We start from the raw sequence: 7,916 nt of genomic DNA, 5'->3' as shown, positions 1-7,916 counted from the left end.
TTTGTCTTGGCGACAAAGATTTAATGCGTTTTGTTTCTCATTTTCATGTAGTATCAATTTATAATGGCTTTACTGGTAAGTTTCATTGTCAACTTAACGTTAAAGTGCTTTGCAAAAAAGCCAGAGCCTGTCAGTGAGACAACGTCTTAAGAAATAACGGGTGACATTTCTTCCTTTCAATAAAACGAACCTTCACAAACAAAACTAGAAGAAAGAACAACTCAAGCATCCCGAGCAAGTGAAATGTCTCGTTGATTGCCTGTGGGGCCGAGCGCAACCACGTTCTCTGCATAGCGTTTCAACCTCGTTGCGGACGACGAATGCTCGAGTGAGCGAGTCGCTCACGAGAAGAGAAAATCAAAGACATTGGTCCGCCCGACCCAGGAAAGAGGAATCTCGTGCAAGAAAACGCACGCGCGCACGCGCGCGGCCCGTGCTGCCGCACTTCAGCAGAAAGTGCCGCTCGAGCCCACGCACACCAGCTAGCGCGTACGTATGAAGAAGAAGGAAACAGCGGCGCAGAGGAATGAGGAAGCCCTTCGATTTTCGCCTAGCGAGGCAGGCGGCACACGTCCGAAGCGACGAAGGCAGCAGGCCTGCATCAACCGCGTGTTTGCCGCGACTCCGCCTCGGAACGAGCTGGCGGTGGTGGCAATGTGTTCTGTGGTGCGAGATCGGGAGCGGGAGGGACAAGGCGACGGTGAATGGTGTGAGCGATTGAGGAAAACAAATTAGAAAACGTAAAAGACGATGAGAAGTGTAAGGGTGGGAGGAGGCAGCACCCCTTGGAGCGGTAGAGCAAGCAAAACCCTCCAGAGCAGCAAACGCGATTGAAGACGGAAGACAAGGGGGAGAGAGCGGGGCAGGGCAATGGCAAAAGTCGGTAGAGGGGAGGGGATCGGCGACAGATCGGCAAGAGGGAGTCCTTCCGACTTAGCTCCATTTTGAGGGAAAAAGGGAGACGACAAGGCGGGAAATGAGGAAGAATGGCGAGTGCAAGTTGGTGGTGAGTGCATGGGCCACGGGAAGAAAAGGAAAGGGGCCGCGAAGCGATGAGAGAAAGTAGCAGGCGGCGCGAGGCTACTGAGGTAGATTGACTTTGACTCGGCGATGCCGTTCCGATAAGACGGCATGCTCGTGCGTGTGTGCGTGTGTGCGTAGGCACTACTCTTCGCGCGACGTGGGGAAGTGGATGACTCGAGAGAAAGTGGGAGAAGTTGAAGCGAGGGTGAGAAAAGGAGAGCGGTGTTGCAGCGGCGGCCGGGGGATGCAAGAGAAGCAAGCAAACGCTAAAGTGGAAGAGTCGAGACAAAAATAATATAGATATATCGATACACAAAGCCACGAAAAACCGAAAGCGAGAAGAGAGACAAGACGACGACGACGCGGAAGCGGGAGCCACCGCCGCTACGCGGTGGAAATGACGTCGCCGCTGGAATGCCGACTATCTGCGGCCGGCACGCGAGCTATGCGCACACACATACGAGACACACGCGAAAAGGTTTTGTGTCGGGGAATGAATGTGTGTGGCCCGATACGCCATGTCATTGTCGACTCGAATCAGCGCGCCTGGAAAGACCGCATCTAGAGCGAAGGAAAAGGCAGCAGTGGATCGGCTTCGCTGCCGATACACGCTGAGCGGGAGAGGCGGGGTGGAGAGACGGAGGAGGTGGAGGGCTGCACAAGGCGTCTCGAGGCAAGGAAGGAGATGTGGATTTCGCCTGGCTTTATCTGAGCAGCTGTCGATGGCTCGGTCGTGTTATTTGTTGATACATAAAGGGCCGGCGAAGGCGGCCTGGCGGCGTGCGGCGCAAAAGATGCGTGCGGGTGTCGGTGCCAACGAATCTTCTCTGGCCCCCCCTATTCTCCTGCAGCCGTTCAAGTGTTGACTCGCTGTGAGTACACTTGACAAAGAGGCACGGTGCTGTGGGAAGATGCGCGTCGCGGCCCCTAATCTGTATGAAAGCGGGTGCCGCGGAACGTTAAAATGGGCCGTATAACGAGTGGAAACGACAATAGAAAGTATTATTGTGGTGGGGTCTACTTAGCAGTAATTACCGCTATAGGCATGGCTTGTGAGTGTAGACTTCATTGACGGCGTCTTTAAGTTGTGTCGGAGTTTTTTTATGGGCTGGCGCTGGTGTAAAGTGATTTTCTTTCACAAGTGTACAGAGTTGGAAATTGATTTTTAATGTTCCCACATTCCGCGCTCAAGTTCGGTACGTCACGAGACAATGTGTATATTCACTAGCTGCCATTTGTGCTTCAGTGGTGCATGGCTTGCTTCCTCTACAATATCAGCGAAGTTCCATCTCACTTACTTGAGATCTAACGTTCTGTCCATGGTACATTTCCACCACTATACCTGGAAATAAAATAGAACTTATCATATGTGGGCCAGTTCTAGCATATCTTGCGCTAGAGCACATCTACAATACACTTCTCGCTGTCCCAATTACACCGACGCAACGGTCATGTCTTCGTCACCAGTTGTACGAGAGGGCATAGATTTCTGCGATGAAGACCACAATTACAGAAAAGCTCAGTCATAGGCCATCTAACACAGGTCTAACACACTGCACTGCGAGCAACCTTCACTGAAATTTTACAGCAGCCAGATCGCGCCTGGGCAATTTTTTTAATGATCTTAGGGTCGCTCTGCAATGCGTGTGGTCCCCATGCCTGCAAGACCAGCTACTCATAGACATGAACGTCTCATACATAATGGCCTGCAGGCCAAGCCGCAGTGTTGTGCTTCAGTGGTTCCCTGCCTGCTGCGGCATGGCACGCAATGTCAAAGCTGACCACGCGGCCAGAACTGCACCTAGAAACTATTATATACGCTGACCCTGATACCAGTCTGAAGAAATGGCTCAATGGCATTCGTGTCAGCCATTGCATGGCGCTCTCAGGCGAAGCCTGTGAACTGATGCAGTGTGTCAATACGGTCCGCTTAATCGTTTCGATTCTAAGTGTAACTTTCGTAAGCCACGTGGTCTTAGTAGGCGTGATCGAACATGTCTTCATCTCATTAGCCTGAATGTCTCCTATATGCACAATGCGCTATTTATTCAAAAAATAGTTTGTCCAGAACGCTATCGTGTTTCCCTTATGTTGTTGAGGAGCGTTTAGATAATTTTATTTGTACTTGTAGTCCCTTTAGAGCCTCAAGGACTGTTTTTAAAAGCGCTTTCAGAATGCGACATGACACGTGACTCCAGCTGCGGGATGTTCTTGGACCGTGGCAAATCACGGAATCTGAAGTTCGCCCAGCTAAACTGCTTCTTGCATTCTTGTGGGGTACAGGCCTCCAATGAAACTCTGTAAATAACATTTGTGTTTGTGCATTTTTGGTAGTGTATGTGTTAGTGCGCGTGCACTTTGTGTATCGCTTTTCTTTATGCTACTTCCTTTCTTTCCTTCGTCACCACCTCACCAAGACTAAGATGCCAGGTCTGTCACTAGGGCCTACGCTCTCCTGATATTATTAAACTTGTCGCTCTCTTTTCTGCATTCCATAATCCCTATAGATGTTGGTCTTCAGTTTGGACTGAGCTAGCTGTGGACTGAGCTAGCTGAGGAACGCTTCTTTTATGTACTTTTGGTTCACTAGAGGCAAAGACGTGTTTGGTGGTGGGATAATTCCGACAGTGCGCAAGAGCCGCGTGCAACAACAATACCTTGATCAGTTGCATTTTAAGAGCTCATGCAAAGTTAGGCACCTTTCCAGCGAAAGCGTTTGCGTGGTATGGGATGGGGCTCATGTGCCCTGTGCGTCTGTGCGCATAGTTGCAAGGGCTGTGCCGCCAAAGCACCATGACAACCGTAACTAGGCGTTCAAAGGAGAACCCCGGAGCTTCGCGTAATGATTGCGCCGTAACCAAAGGAACAGAAAAAGGCACTGACTCGGTAGGATGTGGCTCAGACGAAGCATTATCATCATCGTGATCGTTTATTATCGATTAAAATAGCCATTTTGGTGCCGCGCGATGCACTGACAGAATGGACAAAAAAATATATACGTAAAGTTCGGAGAAACGGTTGAGAAAACGCACTTTGTAACGTTAGGTATTGGCAGTTCCGTAGAACTGTGAGCCTACTACTCTGTCACCACCTGGCTCAATGGCACCTAGTCCACAGAAGTACGCCTGTCAACTCGATCGATGGTTGAAGCGACGAAGCATGCGCTGTGCGACCGCTCCCATGGTAGCGCCTAATGCGCTCAGCGCACAACAAACCTGCCTGCGCGAGCAGGCAGCGTTTCTTGAGTAATACGCAGGCGCAATTACAGTGCCGAACGTATGCCAGAAGCCCACTTTGCTTATCAAAGCACAGCTTGTGGTTTACCACTAAAGTGGTTGGTTTGTGACATGCAAATAGAAGCCCCGAAGATTCAGGTAAAAAGTGCGCTCCATGCAAGTTTCGATCATATTTCAGTCGTCTGCCCTAGAAACTTGCCTGTTTTCACTTTCTAATCACCGACGGACAACGTCTACGAATATCAAAATACGGTGCTGTTTGTGAAAAGTGTTTGTCCCCCCATTTACTCAGCCCTTATGGGTCTCAGAACAACGCTGGATTTACTCTAACAGCAGAAATGTTCACAGTGGCTTAACCATGGTGATCGTCGGCTCGGGGGAACAGCTTTGGGGGACACCGTGCGCCTACACAACTATAGCGTTGCAAGCGTACTAACACACACGCACATACTATGGGACGAATGGAATTAGCGGCGGACGGATGAAAAGAACAAAACAAAAACGCTCGTGCTTGTGAGCTCTTATTCTAGGCTACTAATCGTTATTGAGACTTGAAAAGGCTATCTCTACCCAACGCTTTCTTGAAGACTGAGTTGAAATCGGTGGCCTCGTACTGCGAAAAATTTAATTCTTGTTTCGCAAGAGGGATGCATTTTAGACGAGGTGTGAAGCGCCGAACTGCGAAAAATTGAAGCTTGTCTGCCGTCGGGCAGCCACTTATAGCATCTCATAGCAATGATTCAGGATAAGCTTGCCACCTTTCCGATGTCGCGATACTGGACAGGCGTGAACTGGCACGCATTGCATAACACAATCTTTGACCGGGACGGAAGTGCTTCTCTTGCGGAACACATCTCGCCCGTCTCTGTGTTTTTCTGGACTTCTTACTGCACCTGTGGGGTCTACCGCCCCCTCCATCGCGGTGATGGATGTACAACACCCCGAGGATCCTCCCGGTTCCCGTTCACCCGCGGACATCGGTTCGAGGAAGCGAGGAAGTACGTCAAATGGTAGCGAGGACACAGAGCTGTACTGCGCATCAGGTGACGAGTCCTCGGAGGACAGCTTTCGACTTGTCCAGTACCGCAAGGCCAAACGAAGAATTATCAACTCATCTTCGGCGTCCAGCTCGAACACTGTGAAAACAGCTCCTCAGCGATGGCCTCACTCCATCCTGTTTGTGCCACAGAACGCTACCGACAACCTGCGCGTCCTCAACAGGCAAGCACTCTCCGTGTATCTAGAGAACACCGTGCCAAATGAGATCAAGGATGTTAGGATAAATACTAGACGAAACATCCTGGCAATCGATGTGATGAACCCGAGTGCACTGACCATACTACAACATGTAACGCAGCTCGGAAACATCAAGGTCCGATCCATCGTGCCAACGAATGGTGCCACAATAACTGGAGTCATCTATGACATTGACAATGAAATATCCAATGCAGACCTCCCAATTCTCATAAAACCAGCAAGCGAACACAACGTGATTGTGCATGTTGGTCGCCTTGGCAACACACGTTGTGTGAAGATAACCTTCAAAGGCGACTGCCTTCCACCCTACGTGAAGGTCGGCCACTTTCGCCACCAGGTTCGACCATTTATTCCAAGACCAATGCAATGCTTCAATTGTCAGAAGATTGGACATGTGAAGGGTGTTTGCAGAAATTCGGCCGTGTGCCCTCGATGTGCCGAACCCCACTCAGAAGACAACTGCAGCGCAACCACGTTCAAGTGTCCTAACTGTCAAGGTGATCACTGCGCCTCTTCAAAAGACTGTCCCCAGATCAAGAAAGAGTTCACCATTCTTAAGCAAATGGTGAGAGACAACTCTACCCACAAAGAGGCCGCTGTGAAAGTACGGCGAAGACGACGTCACCGACAACGGTCTTCACGGCGGAAACCATCAAGCTTTCAGGAAAAGTCCCCTCGTCAAGCATCATCATCAGCGGACGTTTCCAGTACTCCGATCACCAATGTTGGAAGGGAGCAAACTGCCAGATCTCTCTCCACAAAGGAATGGCCGCCACTTCCGCGTACACGACCGCCAGAAGAGCCGCAGAAGAAGCCGCCCCCAGTACAGCAAGGTGCTGTATCCGAGGAGTCGCGGAAAACAGATGAGCAAGTGATAGCACTTATTAGGCCTTTAATGAATGCCATTCGCGTGCTGCTAAGCAACATGCACACACCGTCTGCCAGAAGTGCGCTTCAAGTACTGGACGCTCTGAGTCCGGTGCTTGCAACCCTTGAGTAGATCATGGCTCCACAGCCACGGTCTTTTAGGGAAGAGGTCCGACAAGCAGCTATTTTTCAGTGGAATATCCGCGGACTCAGAGCGCGCCTTTCGGATTTCCGTCGCTTCGTGTTCGCCAATATGTTTCCCATTATCGTCATTTGCGAGCCGAACTTATTGAACAAAATCAGGCTTTCTGGATATGAATCATTTATGTCGTCAGCTGTTTATGAAAACAGTAAGGTTTTGGTGTTCATTCGCCGTGACCTCACCTACACTCATCAGCCTGTACCACCTAATGACAGTAATCAATATATATGCCTAAACGTAAGGAAAAAGAATCTGGCCTTCACTTTTGTAGGCGCCTACCTATCTCCGTCAAGTCGATTTGATTACAAAAGACTACAAGACATCCTTTCCTCAACTTCCAATCCCTGGGTCATCACTGGAGATTTCAACGCCCATCATACACTCTGGGGAAGTCCGATCATCAACGCAAGAGGCAGAGCTCTGGTATCTTTCGCCTCCAGTAATGAACTTTGGCTGCTGAATGATGGAAGTCCTACGTTCTTACGTGGCTCCACGTACAGCAGCTGTCTTGACTTGGCTTTCGTCTCACGAAGCCTAGTCAGACATGCAGGGTGGTTTGCGGACATAGAGACGCACGGAAGCGACCATATCCCCACGTACATCAAGATCAGAGGATTGACCGCTTCCAAAATACGGGATACGATCCAAAGAGTGGACTGGCCTAAATTTCAGTCTATTATGGAAGAACACTGCGACGCCAATCCATCTTTCGACTTGGAAGAGGCAATCAAGAGCGTGGTGCAAGACACTATGCGTACTCTAACATGCTCCTCGAAACTTAATGATTATGATGTGGAACTAGAACGACTTCGAGCAATCCGACGGCGTGCTGAACGAAGATACCGACGTACGAAAACAATGGACGATCTACGGACCGCCAGGCGCACGCAAAAGAAGATACAGCGCCGGTTAGACAAGCTCGAATCGCAACGTTGGGCTGCCTTCTGTGAGTCGCTAGATCCACGCAAGCCTTTATCGCAACTATGGAGAACGGTGCGCGGACTGCGGACACTTCCCGTACAGCGATTCCCATTCAAGGCACTTGCCCTCTCTCAAAAGCGATCGGAGATTGACGTGGCAGAGGATTTCTGCGCCAGATTATCCGGCCAACTCACAGCTACCAACATTCCATCGCCTTCGAGTAGCTGTCCGCCACCACGTGATCACCGGTTGGATCTACCATTCTCGATCCACGAACTTAAGGCAGCATTAGCTTTGTGTAGCCGCACATCAGCGCCAGGACCTGACGGAATTTCCTACCGAGCTTTGTGTCACCTGGGGGAGCGAGCGAGAGGGGTTCTTCTTGAGGTGTACAATGAATCTTGGAGAAA

At 50.2% G+C, this 7,916-nt stretch overlaps 1 protein-coding gene and 1 long non-coding RNA gene across 5 annotated transcripts in view; one reads left to right on the top strand and one right to left on the bottom strand.

Moving 5' to 3' along the window:
- LOC135896232 (lachesin-like) overlaps positions 1–7,916 on the top strand; it is a 348,730-nt gene that overhangs the window by 139,401 nt on the left and 201,413 nt on the right. The window lies entirely within an intron of this gene.
- LOC135897588 (uncharacterized) overlaps positions 2,334–7,916 on the bottom strand; it is a 191,153-nt gene continuing 185,570 nt past the window's right edge. Inside the window, exon 3 of the long non-coding RNA XR_010563173.1 lies at positions 2,334–2,365. This is a non-coding gene — a long non-coding RNA (uncharacterized lncRNA). The remainder of the gene's footprint in view (positions 2,366–7,916) is intronic.

Source organism: Dermacentor albipictus, chromosome 1, assembly GCF_038994185.2.
Source record: "Dermacentor albipictus isolate Rhodes 1998 colony chromosome 1, USDA_Dalb.pri_finalv2, whole genome shotgun sequence".
Classification (NCBI taxonomy): domain Eukaryota; kingdom Metazoa; phylum Arthropoda; class Arachnida; order Ixodida; family Ixodidae; genus Dermacentor; species Dermacentor albipictus.
Note: the sequence above shows the minus strand (reverse complement) of the source record. Positions and strands in the feature narration are given on the sequence as shown.